The 17,056-nt window shown below is 37.5% G+C and overlaps 1 protein-coding gene and 1 long non-coding RNA gene across 9 annotated transcripts in view; one reads left to right on the top strand and one right to left on the bottom strand.

The window, feature by feature from the left end:
* The window catches only part of LOC118599691, a 73,781-nt gene extending 69,436 nt beyond the window's left edge, over positions 1 to 4,345 (top strand). The window contains exons 2-3 of the long non-coding RNA XR_004949148.1: positions 2,323 to 2,397; positions 3,103 to 4,345. This is a non-coding gene — a long non-coding RNA (uncharacterized LOC118599691). The remainder of the gene's footprint in view (positions 1 to 2,322; positions 2,398 to 3,102) is intronic.
* The window catches only part of grid1a (glutamate receptor, ionotropic, delta 1a), a 395,293-nt gene that overhangs the window by 217,111 nt on the left and 161,126 nt on the right, over positions 1 to 17,056 (bottom strand). The gene's annotated exons all lie outside the window — the stretch shown is intronic.

Genomic DNA, 17,056 nt, shown 5'->3' with positions numbered 1-17,056 from the left:
TTTTAAGTAAAATTAATAAAAATGAATAAATATTCCAACACTATATTTCGGTTTTAGAGATGGTATTTTCAAATCCAATAAAGCCAAAACCTCCCTGAACATTCTGGCATAAAAAAAAAAAGTTTCAGAAAAAAAATATGTAACAATCCAGGATAAAATTAATGGGTTTTTTTGCACACAAAACCCCTAATTTTGAACTATTTTGTTCTAAATTATGTGTTTGTCTGATAAACACATTATTTAACCCGTGTTTGGTAAGTGTTTATGAGTCTGGAGACCCATAAACACTTGTTTGAGTTTTGGGTTTTCAAAACAGCACAATCAAATAATTTTATGTTAAAACATCAGATGTTTATTTCATCCCAATTAAAAGTCATATGAACTGTCAACATGGTTCAAATGTGTCCTTTATCTTTGTTAGATTACAATTATGAATAGATGTGCAACTTTTTTAAAGCATATTTGGTTTCCTTCCACCATTCTTCATTAACACACTTTCTTGTGCCTTTTCTATGCTGATGACACTCTCAATGTCCAGAACAAAGCTTCTGGCCTGACCTTTCTTAACCATAACTGTATAATCACTGGACATAACCCCTCAAGGGAAGGGGTGTGGGATTATAAGACAAATCACTGCCGACGGGTTCAACTCTACTGTTTTTACATTCTTTTGACAACCACAATCCTTCAAGTATTTAGGTAATTTATCTTTGACATTCAGAACGTTTAGACATAATGCATTTTTTTAATGATATGCCTTATCGAAAAGAATAAAAAACGTAAATATGCTGAGAAAGGTTTTCTTTATCTGACTATAACTTCTGTATTCTGAAAAACATTACTTTTTAATATGTTTTTCAACTTCTCCTGGTTTTTCTGACAGCTTTGTGTATTTCACAGCTCAGTTTTCTTTTTTTACTTTTTTTTTTCTTTTTAAAGCTTCTTGATCAAAAAGGTTCTATAATCAAAGCAATATAGCGCTTTGTGTCACCCCTGGGTTACAAGTAGAGTGTGTCTTGATGGTAGAGAGTTCATGAGAAGTAAAAAGTAAATACACTATAACTGTGAGCTCCTTAAATGAAGCTTATCAAAATTTGGAGTGCAAAAGGACACAGCTTTTGAATAGAGAAAATAGAACTATGTGGTTAAACATTTATAGGTAATGAAATAGTTTTTCATTTCTATCTGTTTCAACAAAAAAATATTTTTATCATTGCGTTCTCTCTTTCAGGTGTGCGTCATGCCAGAGTCTCCTACATTTCTTTAAATAGGCCCTTTCAGCATCACTAAAGTAAGGCGGGATGGGGACGATGGGATCCGTATTTACGGTCCCTAACCCCTTAAATAAGGGGGAAGGCTGTATTGCCAACTTGAACATTTTTTCAAGAGAAAATTGTATTTGCAGACTCAGAACAATATTATGCATATATATATACAGTATACACTGTATATATGAGTACTCGATACTTGGAGGCTCACATGTCTCAAGACCCTTGAGAAGTTGCTCCTCAAACGTGGCATTAACACTTTGATCACATGTCACAGCCAAATGGTTTGTCAAAGTTTGGATGATTAATGCCAAGAAAACCTGCAGACTCTTACGTAAACTCATTGAAATCTCTTGAATGCTATGGTGAAAAAGAAAGACATGTACGACGTGCCCAACTGGAAACCAGTTTTTGAATTGCTCTGTTAGGTAATTCTATTGTACCCTTTGTCTTTTTTTTTTGTATAGCTTTTGTTGCACACAGAATGCTTTAGAGCATATAACAAATGCATTACCGTTGCTCTTTTAATAAGTCAATTTTAATGTGCTTTACGACAGCATATGATAATAGAATCATATTTTTTGTTCAATAAACCCATGTTTTCTAGTCAAGAAGTCACTATAATCTAGAGTGGGGAAGAGGGGGAAAAAAACGCCTCGACAGAGGAATAGATTAACATCATTAATGGCAACGACACATGGATTTAATTGTGGTTCTTGTATCTTGGCTAACATGGTTCCCAACAGGCTATTTCTCAGCAGCACATTCGCCCTGAGGAGTCTCAAAAGGACAAAGATGACTGATTGTTGAAGATGTTCATTTCAATGTATTCATGACAATTCATTCATGGAGCATTGAAATCATCTTATTGAGTTCACTTTTATATGCAGGCTAATTACCAGTGGCTTAGACAAAAAAAATGCAGAGATATGAAATTAATAATGTAGTAAAAAGAAATAGAAGGTATTTGTGTTACTGTGTGAAATAAGTTAGTTATACTTAAAAAAAAAGACAAAACTTTGAAGTGTAAAATGTGTTTTTGTTTTCTTTTCAGGAATAGAATAGACTTCATTGCAACTGCCAGCAGCACTTAAATTGGGGTTAGTCCAACAGCAGCACAAGACATATGGTAATTTATAAAATATGAGACGATTCTAAAACATGGGAAACACAATAATAATTAGGGTTGAAGTTGCAGTTTTGTGTACGGTTTTTGTCTATTATACACTACCTTAAACTACAAAGTTAAACGTTCAAGGTAATAGATATTAGAGGTTTATGTCAAAATTCTTACTTTAGGTAATTTTTGTAAACATATTTGAAAATAAATATAGCATGCTAAGATGAGCAAAAATATTAGTGGCCCTGAAGTGTGCCTGTACACGTCGTTAATTCAAATAATGAGAAAATCTTCATCACCATCAAACATCTGGTTAAATAAAAAATGGATGACGAGGTTAAGGGATGGATTGCATGAAAAGATTGCAAAGTATTGGGGTTGTGTTAAAGTTTGTTTAATACTTCTTTAAAAATAATAAGGGGAAAATAATGCCGCAATTCCTTATTTTTTTCTTTCAATTGTCCCTACTTTCATGTGACTAGTGCATTTTGCACAGATGGTAGGACACATGATGAAACAAAAAGAGCCTCTGAGTTTGAATAAGGAAACTGACACATGACGGCACAATGGAGACCTATTTTATTTGCCAGGACCAATGCATGACCAAAGCCAAGGCACACTATGAATAAATGACATGCATTATTTCACACGGATCTGCTGCGACTTTCACTGTTTTTGTTAACTTTGTCATTTTTCTCCACTCTCCAATCACAGCGGTGCGCCTGCACAAATGGAAGTTCCAGAAATGAGTCCAGAGTGCCAGCATGTTCCTCCTCCCCTTTGTCTGTGCTGATAAGAATGTGCCTTCACTGCAGCTGCGCAAATGTCCCCAGCTTGACTGATGGATCTTCGCAGGGTGGCTTCAACAGCGGGGTCTGATTGAATTTCCCCCCATCAGATTAATCTCAAGCAGACACATGGAGCCATAAGCACTGATGGAGAAAAATACTTATTTGCAGTTATTTTTTATTTATTTATTTTCATATGAATCTTAAAATGACCATATGCACCCAAATCATTGCAAAAATAATGGGTAAAATCAAAAGAAAATGTGTTTTTTTACTACTTTTAGGTAGTAGAGTGTTATCATATTAATGGTACTAAGTTTTGTCAAACATACTTTTGATTTATAAAATTAAATATGTTTTTTGGTGAAAAAAAATAAAACAAAACTCATAATCAATCACTGCCCACAGACGAAAAACCATGCACAGCCAGGGGGGAAAAAAAAGCTCAACATTTCCACTGCATCATTTTTTTCACAATAAAATATTAGAAACGAAATAATCTAGGATTCAAAACTAATTATCGGTTTATTGTGATCACACTGGAACAACAACAGAAAGATAATTGACAGCTATGATTATTTTTGGTGATAATACTGAATCATTTTTGTTAATTATCTGTTTTACTTGTCAAAATATGACTCGCTTTATTCATGAGGCACATTTTAATTTGGTTTTAAATAAATAAAAAGAAGTGAAAAAAATTAAAAAGTACAACAAAAGAAACACTTTTTGTTCTTAAGTTGAACAGGAAAAACTGCTTTTTTTCCCTCCTGACATCCACTAATGGAATATTGTCCTCTGTAGAGGAGATTTCTTAATTTGAATATCTAGCAACCACTGCATTCTACTGAATGAACTCTTTTTGGTATCTACATAGATCATTTGGGGCTTTTCTATGATACCAAATGTCAAGGGTTTGTTCTCTGGGAATTGTAGTTTTTCAGGTTTTAAAATAAATTTGACTGTATTTTTTTTCTTCTGTTTTTTCTGGAGGGAATATAATTTATTAAGGTTAGGTTGTGTCATAGAAAAAGAAGACAATTTATAGGAATAAATAATTGATTGAAAAAACTAGGGATAACATCTCATGAGTCGTCATGCTAAATAATAAAACACAAATGTAAAATTGACTAAACTATAGTTTGTACTAAAAATAAAAAATGAAAAAACTCGTTCGAGATAGCATACTTCTTGACCAATTTGCAAAGAATATCTCTTGCTCCCCCATAAAAGCTCAGGATGTTTAACACCTAAAGAATGGGAATCAAGACAGGTGTCCAGCCTTCGAGTGGTTTGTCTGTCATTGACCAGCTGTCGACAGGCCGTGGATGGATAACTGGAAGACCTTTCATCGGATGTGCAGATGTTTTTGTTCAGAGGAAGGAACTGGAGTAAAAAAAAGGAAAGAAATTGCTGAACAGCTGCTGTGACATCTTTTTCTGCTGACATTTCTGGACAGCATTGCTGGCAATTTTTTTACAAATTGGTGCACAATTTTAGGCGTTTTAGTTTACCAGAATACAATTCGACCTACTTTACGATTTTCTGTTTGGATTGTAAGGAAACTGTGGCTAGTGGTGGGAATAATTCATTCTTATTCCCTCATATGCATCGATTTGTACTCTCTCATAATACCCTTAAGGTTCAAGGTTGGTATCATTGTAATTAATTGACTTTTTAAAAGAAAAATGTGTAACAAATCCACATTTGGAGATGTTTTTTATGCCTGATAATGTGTTTTTTTTCTTCATGCTATTACAGAGAATAGGAATACACTTGACATCATATACAACTCATTGTGACAGGTGACCCGCCCCTTGAGATGACATAACAATTTGATATCACTTTTTTATAAATTTTATATTATGGTGCATCTTGATGAAACCAAGCCCCTAAAGATGACGTAGTCATTTTATTCAAGATTTGTATACGTTTTATATCGATTAAATATTAAAATGCATCTTTATCAAATCCCGCCCCTTTAGGTGATGTTAATTTGATGTCATGACACATGATTCTTGTGATTTTTGACTGCTTTTTATTCTTCCCCCTCAGATGCAGACGGATGCATCGGGCAGTACATACGATTTAAACATAATAATTAATAAAATATAGTCTCATCAAATAATAATGATAAAAATCCTTTATTTCCAATTAAAGATGCAATTTAATATAGAATCAAATACAATTGTTACGTCACCTCAAGGCGCGCGATTTGATAAATATGCATTTTAAGAAAGAAAATGTATATAAAATTGTTCCGTCATCTCAAGAGGCGGAGTAAGGGGTGGGGCACCTGTCAATATGAGTTTGATGGAAAGGGAATTGCTGTTCTCTCTGCTATAGTTTTTTTATTCCACTTTGTTTTAGCACAATTGTCCCAAACCAGAACAATTGACCACACTGCACTTTTATACTGTTCTATGATTGACAGTTCCAAGCTTAATGTCTATGCAATGTTCTGAAGCTCCAAAGGTGCCAGAAAACGATTCACTTTAACTGATTGTTTTTTACAAGGTAAAACAGTAAAGCAAAACTAGCTGTAAGTAAAGAACACTGACATATCAGATGGAGTGCCTCTCCATCCATCCATCCATCTTAGCAAATATGCTCAAAACCTTCACTTCACTTTCAGCTTCTTTCAGTTTAGAAGGGTTTCCAGTCAAGCCAAGACTCAATTGTGCCCAGCTTCTGCAATAAGACCCTCAACAAAACCCCTTACTCATGAGGTCCCAATGTAGCATTTATGCCAGATGCTCAAAAACTCTACAAACGCTCCCTTGGTGAAGAGGGGCTCTACTAGAAGATCCTCCCACATGGTTGATCTTTGAACTCCATCTTTAGGAGAGAAATCAGCCACAGAGAGAACCCACAGCTCCTGCTTCTAAGTGGCGGGGGGAGTACACTGGGTCTTTTTTTACTACAATGGAATGGTACAAGATGTGCACTGCGGAAGACTCGGGGTGGATTCATTGGTCAATGTCATGTTCCATCCTTCCATCGCATGAAGAGGATGCTGAGATTTTGAAACTCTTCAACATGGGAAGTACCTTGATCCTGACCTACAAAGGGCATACCATTTTTTGGAAAAATAGAGAAGTGACAGACATGTGGGAGTTGTATAAGATCATAACTGCAACAGAATAAGACAATTTTTTTTAAATAAAGGATTTTAAATTTCCTTTATTTACTGGTGTTTATTAGGAATACAAAACTTGTTTGACACCATTGGAGCAACCCAAGTTTTGCCCAAAAAATGTTGATAATATAATGGTATATAAAGGATATATAAAGGTTTATAAAAAAAAAAGAAAGCTACAGAGCCAAATTCCTCATACTCATCCTGATATACGATGTAAGGTGTCCAAGATAAATGAAAAAAAGTGTATTGGTTAATTAAGGAAGTCACAATGACAGCTGAGTAGTGTTTAGCACAGCTGTCATAAAGTATCGCAAGTCTCAATTTGGACCTTTAGATGAGTTCTTCATTCTTCACGAATGCAAAAAAAAAAAAAAGTATTTCTGTACTTTTTCCAATAAATGTCTGTGAGAGACAGCCTGGCTTGGCGTTGGTCTCAGCATGTCTCTTATCTGATGACAACTGGAAAAGCTTTCACAGTAAGAAAAAAAACGAATTCTGACTTTATCTAAACACAAACAGGTTTAAAGAAGAGAAAACACTCGCAAATAACGTTGTTACAACCAGTAGTATCTAGCAGCTCCTCAGAGGAGATACTGTCAGAGGACAGATTAGGTGCTATCCTCTTATACTGTTGTACTACACAGCTCGACTCACATTGACTCAAGTTTGATCTTTTTTTTCCTCCCATTGCAACTGAGCTCTCTTAAAATTGCCATAGCACGATGCCCATAGACTGCTGAGATCTCCTTAGACGCCGCACAAAAATAAAAGAAGTGATGGCACAACGGCTGCTTTGTCTGGTTTGTGACAGTCGAGATGAAAAGAGAGAAATGGAGCAGAGTGCAGGTAGATACACAGGTAGGTCTTAGAAGACTTACAGTAGTAACAAGCAAAAGGCAAGCAGATACAAGCTGCTCAGATGTGATATATGAGGGCAAGCGAATAGCAACACTTTCTTACAGGGGAGGGATTGAAGTTTAAAACATATCGGAGTTAATGTACGATACTGGAGTAGTTATTAAAATGTCATTAAAGTCTTACTTCAATCATCTTTTGATCTATTCTGAAAATACCCTGATTATGATCATGCCATTGTTGGCAAAAAAGGTGTTGTTTTCTAGGACATAGTTTATGCAGAAATGGCAGTTGTTTATCAGAATTTCACTTCCGAGTTGTGGGCGGGACTGTTGGTGAGGTCTAAGCCCACCCCCTTCCCATCATTCATCTGTTTATGCCACACATTCTCATTCCCACATTGCCACACTTTGACGCATGGCTAAGGAAGCTCTGCGTCGAAACTTGACGTTTTGGGTGTTCCCAACTCGTCGTTCTTTAACGTGCTGGCTGTTTTAATTAAATCAAGTATCCCCAACCTCTGGGTCGCACCAGTGCCCTAACCCAGTACCGGACATAGATTGGCACCAGATCCGGATGCAGTACTGATTCCGGAACTGTTACCAGACGGAGACCAGGCTAGAGTTAGGGTACAGGGTTAGAGTACCAGTACTGGATGAGGACCAAACCTCGGGATGCGTCCAAAACAATCGGACCCTTGATTTAGCCCTTGTGCCATCTTAGGCATGTTCACATTGAAAGTGGGACCCTCTGAACCCCAAAAGACAGTGCGCTGAACTGTTTTTAAATTTTTCCAAGGTTTTTTATTTTATTTTTTATCTTTACTGGTGTCCGTGGCAGGCATAAAATCCTGTCCACCTTTGTAGGGGACAGGATTTTACATAAATCACACATCAGTGTAAGGGTGGGGTCATCTGGACCCCACAAGATAGCACAAGGGACAATTGGAACAGCCACCCCATCCAAAAATGAAAACTTGGGGACACCCAACCACATATGCAACAACTTGGGAATGAGAATCTTTTGGTTTATGCGCTCGTTTACAGCCTCTCACAACCCAAACCTAACATTACCGGTCCAACAAAAGACAATATTTCGTCCAACTCGGACGAGGAAAATGAAGACTTGCAAAATGAAGCTTGTGGCTTGCAATAGTAGCTTCTACATAACACCTACAACGATTTGAATAAAGAAATACTCCAAAATGCAATTTGAAGCTTAATTTTCTTTATTTTCATGAGAAAAATACGACAAGAACATGACAAAAACACAATTTTCATTGGAGTGGGCCTTCCAGTTGTAAAATAGAAATTGTGTGTTTCAAATGGATCTCTTAATCTCTCACAGTTTTTTGGCAAAGCTGACTCCCAAACAGATGAGAAGAACTTTCTCTAATGGGAACACTAGTTTCATTAGAACCAGTAAGCGGACCAAAGCATCAACTTTCCTGTCATTTTTTGTGATTTCTCCAAAGCTAAACTGAATGAAAAAGAACTCACAGAGGTTATTGTTACCCATGCTTACACCAGATGGCAAGTCCTATCTCACCTCTTTCTTCTCGTCATCCCACTCATATTTTCTCAGTTTTATCATGACTGCCAATCATGCTAAAGCTATTCTTGCTCAGGAAGATATTGCCTTCTGCCAAACATGTCATCATGAGGCCCACCATCGAGTCAAATGAATGCAGATGCATTTATGAGATTCAAGCCTCTGTTTACAGCAGTAATTTCTCTCAAAAGGGGTTATCAGTGTGCAGCACCCAGCGAATAGATCATCTGTAAAACACATCTCATTCTCTCTCCATCATCGTCGTGCAACAATATGCCTAATTAGTTCTACCAGTTCTGTAAACCGCCAAACTGGTGCAACCGGCGAATTTCATTGGGTGTTTAAAGAAGCATTTTCACCCTGCTGTTGTCTGACTGTGGGTGTGTTATGCTTGTCACTGTGCTCTGTCTGATGATGACATATTTTGCCATGATGATGTGTGCAAGATAAGTGACTGTGAATGAAACAGTGAGCTGAATCGCAGTATCTGAGAGGAAATGACAGAGTGTGACAAAAAGTGAAAGGGGGAGAGACTGAAAGGCAAGAGCAGCTCAGCCTGCAGGCTTAGTAATTGTAATGTTGTCAGATGAGTTAGGTTATTACTGTTAATGTCTTTTAGGGCATTATAGTCTATTTGTTATGTCTTTCACACAACCGGGCATTGCCTGGGTTGTGACGCAAAGGGTAAAAGTATAAATTGCATTATCTGAATATTTTATAAATAGCTGCTTTTTTCCCTTCTATTTCCTCATTTTTACATTAAAAATGTATATATAACTCTAATACAGCATAAAGTCATTTGGGCAGAAATTTACATTAGGTATGTAATAAGAGCTCATGAAAAAGTCGTTTTGTATCATTTGGGGCGGCTGGGGTGAAGAAGTAGAGTGGTCGATCTCCAATCAGAAGGTCGCAGGTTGAGTTCCCCAATTGCCTGCCCTTATGTAAAAGGGTCCTTGGGCAAGACCTTAAACCCCACGTTGCTCCTGGTATTATAGGTTGGCACCAATGTAAGGCAGCAGAGCCACCATCAGTGTGTGAATGTGTGCATGGGTGGACTGTTAAGCACTATAAAGGTATATACCATTTACTATTTTATCTATAGACTCTTTGAAGTGATGCTACACGTTGCATCTGTGTGTTGGTGCAGAGGGATTGTATAAGAAAAGACAGCATACGTCACTTCTAATATGTGGCAGATCTTCCACCCCCTTTATTGTCTTGACGACGACATGGAGGGAACTGATCAAAGGCAGACAGCAGCCATGCACTCTGTCTGACTCCTACAATTTGACTCCCAAAATGGCGGAGAGGGCGTTCATGCGGGGGCTGTGACGTCACTTTCAAAGGGTCTACATGCTAAACGTTTAGGAACTTTGAAAATGAGCTTGGTTCAAATGACAGTATGTTCTAATAAATATATGTTTGGTTTTCATAGGGCTGCACGAGTGCATGGTAGTACAGTGATTTTACTTCACTGTGAGAAAGCCCTGGTTCAAATCCCGCTGTATGGAGTTTGTATGTTCTCTCTGTGCACGTATAGGTTTCTCCAGGCACTTCAGCTTCCTCCTACAGTCCAAAAACATGCTTCATAGGTTAATCGGTTACTCTAAAGTAGGGGTGTCAAACATGCAGCCCCCAGGGCATATTAGGGCCGCTAGATGGTTTAATCCGGTCCAGTCACGAAGAGAAAAAAATATAAGTTTTTTGGGGAAAAAAAAATCAAGTTTCCAGCCGGTTCCTGTAGCGAGTCATGACCGCAATGCGTAATTCTGCCACTAGGAGAAGCAAAGGAAACGCAAGACTGGCATTACAAGAGATCAAGAAACACACACAATAATTAATTTAATAATACGTGGTTGGGCCAACAGGTTGTTTGAGGCAATTGAAAAAAAAAAAACACACAAAAACAAAGCTGCAGATAACAAGTAGACCACAGGTTATTTTGCTATTGTTACTGGTCCGGTCTACTTGTGATCTGATGGATTGAATGTAGCCCATGAACCACAATAAATTTGACACCCCTGCTCTAAAGTGTCCCTACCAAGACAGCAAGGCCAAGTGGACCCCATTTGGTTTGAAAGGGGGCAAAAAAGGTGGGCGCCATTTTAGTTTCTCGACAGTTTCTGTGATGGCCCCACCTGTGTTTGCTCATGTTGGCTCCACCATCCAGGGACTGGCATCTAGCACCCTCGCTTGCTCTGACGGACCCTGGGCATTGGAGGTTGCTACACTGTCCACCGGATGACTGACTAGAGTAGCCAGTCAGCCCACTGAGTGCCTACTTATGCCAATGTGGGCAAACACAGGTGGGGTCACCATGGAAACTGCAAACAAACCCAATAGGGCCCACATTTTCTCCCCACATTTAAGCCATATGGGGTCATCTTGGCCCTGCTTGTTGGGTAGGTGTGTATGTGAGTGAAAACGAGGCCCTGAAACAGACTGATGACCTAGGTCGCAGTAGTACAGGCTCCAGCAACTCTGTGACCTCAAAAGGGATATAGCAGGTTAAGAGAATGGATGGATGGATGACAAACAAATTTTACTTGATTTTACTTTTTTTTTTAGCAAATATGTCATTTGTATGTCACTCAACATGACAAGCTCATATTTTGGTAAACAAAGATAACATTTGAGCCCAATTCTACATTATAAGATTGCTAATTACAGTAAACAACATGACAACAACAAATCAGTTTCTCAAAGGAAAGCCAAAAACAGTGAGACAATTTGTTTTTCTATTTCATTACAATTCTTTTACTTGATTGGCAAATATTAGTTACAAATTCATTTGCACAAGAGTTTTTCAGACATAAACATATCCTAATTGGAGCTAAATTTAAGCTTAATAGCCAAAAGTCTGTTAGAGCCACTTCCTATCACATTCTAAGGAACTTGAATGAAAGCCTTGGGCTTTAGACCTGTAAATGTCTGGCTGTCCCTGACTCTGGGCATTATCTGTGCTTAAGCACACTTTACAAGCAATCTCAGTCTCCAGCAGCATTCACAGTACTTTTTTCTCCACCAACGCTCTCCTGCATCCCACTAGTATCGTGAAATATAAGCGTGAATTGCAGATAAGTTGGTTATTGATGTCTACAAGATATAATCTGTTTTTAATTTAGAAAAAAAGCATTCACAAATTACACCTTCTAAATATTCCCACCACTGTTAATCGACGATGTTTAAATGGATAAACTCATTATGTTGACCTGTTTTCAGGGTTTGCCACCTTCAGTGACATGATAATTTGATTTTTACATTGGAAATTTCTCTGGTCATGGACTAAGCGGAGTTACAAGCGTGCAATCTCCCCTGCTGTGAATAAGGACATGGATAATTACTGATTAGCAGCAGCTGTGCTGTAATCTATGCTGCTCTCTGGAACATGTGGCATATCCCCTGAAGCTGCAACTACTTTTCGTTTTTGTCTAATCAAACAAAACCCCAAAAAGAGTCCTCCGCCCAATTTGTAGAACAGTTATCATAGGCGTTTGGCATTTAAAACATTTTCCACAGTCCTAATTTTCTTATTATGGACATTTTAGGCTTGTAGGTTAACTAAAGGAAACTATGTCTTCACAGCAAGTTTTTCGTAAAAGGTATCTCTGATACAAGTATAAAATATATCACGTTATAAAAGTTTTCCAAATCAATAAATGTTCAATTTTTTTAACTCAATATTATATATATATATATATATATATATATATATATATTAAAGAAAGTCAAATTTCTGGCAAATATATATAAAGATATTCTACCAAGTGCAGCATAAATACTGCATTAAATTAAAAAAAAATGTGTTTGGTATAATGTTTTTATTTGCTGTAACTACATTTTTTGGCTATGAGTCCTATTAGAGTCACATTTTGTAAGTACTTGCATTTGCAGAGTGAGCAGCAGAGCTGAGAATGTGGCGTTGCCCCAATGGAAAAAAGAAACCTCAGCCTGATCCCAAACAATGCCTCTCTCTGGTATTGATATAATTGACCAGGTCAGCTTGCAGCTTTGAAGTGTAGTTCTTTCAAATTGGCAAAAAGCTGAAAAATCAGAGAAGCACAAAAAAAAACAAAACAAAAAAAAAACAGTTTAATAACCATTTAACACCAGTGATGTTGCAGGTGACACTCAAATAACACACTCTTTGACGTTCAGTAACTCTTCAACTGTTTTCACCAAGGATAGGCAACTCCAGGCCTCGAGTGGCGCATTCCTGCATCTTTCCAACCTACCCTGCTCTGGCATGTTTTAATTGGCTGGACACACCTGAACCAGGTAATCAGTCATGAGTTGTGCTTGGATGTCAGGAAATCATGCAGATACAGCGTCACGCGAGGCCAGGAGGTGTGTATCCCTGGTTTCCGCTAATCAGTCAAAATTATTTTAACATCGAGTTTGGAAAACATTACAAATATTAACCCTTATATTGTGTTCGGGTCAAGATTGACCCATTTACAAGTGTGAAAGTTGGTGAATTTGGACCCGACCATACAATATAATGCCTGGTTCACCCTGGACGCGGCCCTCCGCTAGCGATCAGTGCCAATTCTGGCAGGAAGTTATGCCAAGACACACGAGAAAATCTGGATAATTTTCAAAATATAATCAATTTTTCACAATAAAATATCTCGATTGACAAATGTGATCATTTGTATCTAAACAGAGAGATAAAAATATACATATAAGTATAACACACAAAAAAAAAAAACATATACACACAGATCAACTTAGTGGGTCGACTACGGAGTGGGGGTGGTTGCCTAAATACACAATCATTAGGAGAGAAGCAGAGAGCAGTTGGCGACCAGTCAAGATGGATGATGGATGTCAAATTAATTGCAGAAGCTCTGATGAGCAGAAGGGCCTTTTGACCTGCCGACCCAAAATGACGTGTCTGGTGTGAACTGGAGGTGAAACGGATACCATGCGCCCACCGCTTCACAGCACGTCCCGGTGTGAACCAGGCGTGAGGGTTGCATGACGGAACAAAGGCATTTTTCTTCATGAACAAAATCAAATACGTTGATTGTGTAAGCACTTTACTACTGTAAAGTGTTGCAAAAGCTGATTTTCTCCGCTTCAGAATTAGCTGAATTTATTTTAATCGGTTGAAGAGTTACGGTGCAGTCGAAAAGAATGTCAACATTGGAGCTAAAGCTCTGGTATTTAAGAAAGGTAAATAATTTATCTATGATAATTTAAATAAAAACAATTAAATACATAAATGCATGAATGAAGAAAATTTGACTTTTCTCTTGTCAAAATATGAAATAAGCTAATCCAAATTGTCTCTTTATCTTTGAGAACATGATGCAATTTTACGATTAAAAATGTTCGTAAATAAATAACCTTTGTTGCCTTTATTAAAGTTTTATGTTCACATTTTAAAATATTTTCTAAAAGCTAAACGATGCTTAACCACGTATCTATTGAATCAATTAGAGAAACGGTTATTCTTAACCCTATGATAATTTAACAACATGTATCGATGGAGTACTAAAAACTCCTGACCTTGCTGGACGCCCCCCTGGCCCGGGGCGACCCCATTGGTCTACTTTTGATGCTAACAGTCTGTCTAACCAGCAGGACTTCTCAGGCTTTACCTTTCACCACTGACCCGCACAGATGAGAGATCAGACAGTCTGTTGGTTTTCTTGCGCGGCGTTTGCTGGTGAATGAAGCTTCACCTCACCATCAACATGTGCAAAAGACATGCTTAACCCTACACAAACAATACATGCTCTTTGTTTTTTCTTCAACCGCTGATGCTAATACGATTGGCTCTCACACTGTCACACTCATACATGGACACACAAAGTAGCCACCTTTACATATCTGAGCTGGCACTGAGTGTCTGCACTAACACCATGAGTCCTGCCATATGGTCAGTGACATACTGCTCTTCATTAGAGCTCAAAGCAGGGCCCTGCGGGGCTAAGCTGTAGCTCGCTGACACATCATGGGCAAAAAGGCTTGTACCCAAATGGCTAAACACATCTTCCATAATGTTTAGTGTTCAAATAAGTCATTATCTACCAGCACAGAAAGGAGAGCTTCGGCACGCTCAACAAATAGGACAAAAAAATGAACGCAATCATAAATAATATATATTCTGAAATTGTTTTCAGAGTGCTTTTTTCATTAGGAATTTCTAGATTATCTTAGATAAACAAAAAATAACCCCAGTAAATATTAATGGAATGTATTTGTAAATTGACCTCTCCATGAACTTTTAAAAACAACATTTTCGAATTCCAGCCAGTCTTTCTTTTGGCCTGCAAGGAGCTCTTTTTGCTGCACATAAAGAAACTTTGATGATGGAATAATGTGAGGTTAAATCCGTGCCCAAAAGCAAGGCAACATGTTGATGGTCAAGGCCAGAAATGTTTAATCTGCAAACTGCTGCTCTGTCCAATACACTACAGCAGCCCAAACATAACAGTCTGCAAGAAAACAGCTTTTAAAAAAGGTAATTCATGTGTAAAGTCAAGTCAGTACGAATTGCAGGGCTTTGAGATTCTACTCAATTTAACTACAAGAGTGAGAAAATGTGTGCAACATACCGTACTAGATATTTCCTATTAAGAAAGTCGTGTTCTTTGATCAAAGCTTAACCTTAGAGCACTATCGCCGGTGATTTTCACCCGAGCAAAAGTGTTTACATGATTTCCAATATATTAAATTTTTCTGAGTGTCATGGGTCCCTGGGTAAAGTCATACATGTCCCAGGAATGAGTGGACCAAAGATCAAGTCTCCAGTATCATTATTTATTTCTAGGATTTTTTTCCAAAATTTTCTGTCATTTTCAAGCATATTTTGAGGATATTTTTATGCTTAATTCTCCATTTTCTTACATGAACCACAGTTGAAAATAAAAGAAAGCTACCCTAATTTATCATGTGTTGTCATATTTTGATCTATTTTTTAGGACAAATAATTTTTTATTGGGTATATTATATCAGGTAAAAATGACCCAATGTAGCTTTTTATAGCGTAAGTGTTGTAGGGTTAAGTAAGGCCGTCCTTATCCTAAACTAGGGGTGTAAGAAAATATCAATTTAGTGAAATATCACAATACTTCATTTGGCTTTAATTGTATTGGTTTAAAATGCTACCAAAATGATATTTAATGAATTATTTATGAGCAAATATCCAGTTCAGCATCTTATTTTTGTTTTACACCTAACCCCCCGACCGCTAGCAGGCAGCACACCACACCAGGCCTTTGAAAAAAAGACACCATTACCAAAAGGAAAGCAGTATGAATTTGTCATCAATCTTCGTATTAACATGAAAGGTGTATTAATTTTCAGATAAAGTATTTTTCTTTAAAAAACAGTGAAATTATATTGAAATAAATTGCGATAAGTATTGTATCTTATTGAGCATCACGATACATAACGTATCGCCTGAGTCTTGCCATTACACACTCCAACCTGAAATGTCTCTTTTGTAGTCAAGTCTATGAACTATGACCCTTAGAGGTCAACAAATAAACTCTTTCTGAGGTCAAGTACAAAGCACATTTTTTTTATTGATGGATGAGAAGAAACTATTTACAAAGTTCTATATTTCAAATATATTTCGGATAAACTTCCAGTTTTAAAATAAGTGTAGAACAGATTTGAATCAGATCTTGCATATATGATGTATGATTTATTCCAAAAAAAAAACGCTCCTATCATCTTCCAGCATGGTATTGGGCTAAATATACATGCAGCAGTGATTTCTGAATTCACCTTTGAGAGCCAGGTAATGGCTCCACTTGCACCACAGAAATGGACAACCTCATCAACAGACTTTGAAGTCTGAAGCATTACGGCACTATTCTTTGGCACTATTCGCCCGTGGTGGCGTTGATTTTTCCAGAATCTAGAACCAATGCTGCTCTGCAAAAATTTTTAACCTTGCACATAAGAAAAATATTATCATGGTTGTACTGCTACTGGAACAGCATTTGCGTGTAACACGTGCTAGAACACGCAATACGCAGGTTCTTAAACATGCATTTAGTCCACAGTGTTCTCACTGGATGAGCAGAGAGGCGATTCTTCCTCTTTTTATTTTTCTACAGTTTGCTTGTGCATGTCTAACATTTACAGTTGGAAGAGATTTGGTGCAAAATATCAAAGAGATTCAGATCTTACGAATCTTGCGGCAAGTACGAGGGTCCAGAACTCCAGAATCTTTGTCAAACCTCTCAGACCACCAGACCTGACTAAACCTCTGGAAATAAAACTGTCGCGGGGTTCTCTTAAGAGTCCAGGAAAAATCAGCCAAACAGGAGGCAAGCCAGGAGAGATTCCATGGAGTTTTTTCTTTAAT

This window comes from Oryzias melastigma, linkage group LG15 (genome assembly GCF_002922805.2).
Source record: "Oryzias melastigma strain HK-1 linkage group LG15, ASM292280v2, whole genome shotgun sequence".
NCBI lineage: Eukaryota > Metazoa > Chordata > Actinopteri > Beloniformes > Adrianichthyidae > Oryzias > Oryzias melastigma.
Note: the sequence above shows the minus strand (reverse complement) of the source record. Positions and strands in the feature narration are given on the sequence as shown.